The sequence below is a fragment of the Meleagris gallopavo genome, chromosome 14 (assembly GCF_000146605.3).
Source record: "Meleagris gallopavo isolate NT-WF06-2002-E0010 breed Aviagen turkey brand Nicholas breeding stock chromosome 14, Turkey_5.1, whole genome shotgun sequence".
NCBI lineage: Eukaryota > Metazoa > Chordata > Aves > Galliformes > Phasianidae > Meleagris > Meleagris gallopavo.
In genome coordinates this window covers 987,720-989,285 of record NC_015024.2, presented here as the reverse complement: position 1 = coordinate 989,285, position 1,566 = coordinate 987,720, and positions in this window count along the sequence as shown.

Sequence of the window (1,566 nt, the reverse complement as noted above, 5' to 3'; positions counted from 1 at the left end):
ACGTGGCGGGGGCGTTGCCAGGGTAGCGGCTCTCCGTTCCCGCCTTCCTTCCCCCCCCCAGTAAGAGCGTTGAAGAGGGCAGTGGCGTGTCACTGCCTGCCCAGACGGGGAGGAGGAGTTTTTGTCTCTGTGAAGAGGGTGATAATTGCTGTTGCACCTGTAAAAGAGCGTGGGCAGATCCAGCACTTTCAGTAACAGGGCGGAGCTGTTAGTCACACTTGGTAACGCTACTCTGATTGTGCTGGTGCTAGTGGGTCTGCTGGATTGCCCTAGCTGCGTCCCGGCGGAAGGCTACTGCCAGGAAACATGTGGAGACCCAGACAGAGGTCCCCTGCACACGCAAGAGGAAGGCTGTAGCCAAGAAGAGTGTGGTGACCCAGACTGAGGTCCCAAAACAGCACGCTAGCGTTCAGGTTGCTGGCTGCAATGAGTGCCAGAGTCTGGCCCTTGAAGTGCCAGGCGATGGAGGCAATGCCTGTGTAAGGTGCGACCAGGTAAATGACCTTCTCAGTCTGGTGGCCTGCCTGAGGGAAGAGGGGGAGAGGCTGAGGACCATCAAGGACTGTGAAAAGGAAATTGACTGGTGGTGCCAGGCCCTATCAGCCCCGAGGTCCCGGCATGCAACTGTGGCTCCCTATGGGGCATGTGGCCTCCAGTCGCCTTGCAAATAGGTGACGGAGAGGAATCGACAGACAGACTGTGCTCCGGATACAGTGAGCCCCCAGTCTGCTCCTTCCCCTCACAATACTTATGTAGAACTAGGGGGTGTGGGACTGGGACAAAACTCTCTCCCAAAAGGGCAAGGTGATATCCACTGCTCAGTGGAGGAGCCTCTGCCCTGTTGTTGCTGACTAGAGCAAAGCTGTTTGAGAGAGAAGGACGGGTGGAAACAGATACCTACTCGGCATTGTGGGTGTCCCCCCCCCCAGGCCATGCTCGGCTCCCCAGGTGCCTCTGCGGAATAGATTTGAGGCCCTGGAACCCGAGGGAGAGGTGTGTGCAGGTGTGGAGGGAGGGCCACCCATGAGGGTGCCTCGGGGGAAGCGGTCAACCCCATGCCTCAAGACTTCCTCCACCCGGAAGGATAGAAGGGTGGTTGTCATAGGCGACTCCCTGCTGCAAGGAACCGAAGGCCCTATATGCCGGCCTGACCCTACCCGCAGAGAGGTGTGCTGCCTCCCTGGGACACGAGTCAAGGACATTGCTAGGAGACTTCCCAGACTGATCTGCCCTTCTGACTACTCTCCACTATTGATAGTACAGGCTGGCAGTGAAGAAGTTGGTAAGAAAAGCCTGAAGGCTATCAAAGATGACTTCAGGCAACTGGGGCGGGTAGTTGAAGGAACAGGTGTGCAGGTGGTTATTACATCTGTACCTTCAGTGGCAGGAAACGATACTGGGATGAGCCTAAAAACCCATCTCTTGAACAAATGGCTGAGGAGTTGGTGCAAACGCAGGAGTTTTGGTTTTTTCATCATGGGGCAATTTACTCGGCACCTGGCATGATGGCTGCAGATGGATGCAGCCTGTGTCCACGGGGAAAGAGGGGTTCTAGCTGAGGAACTG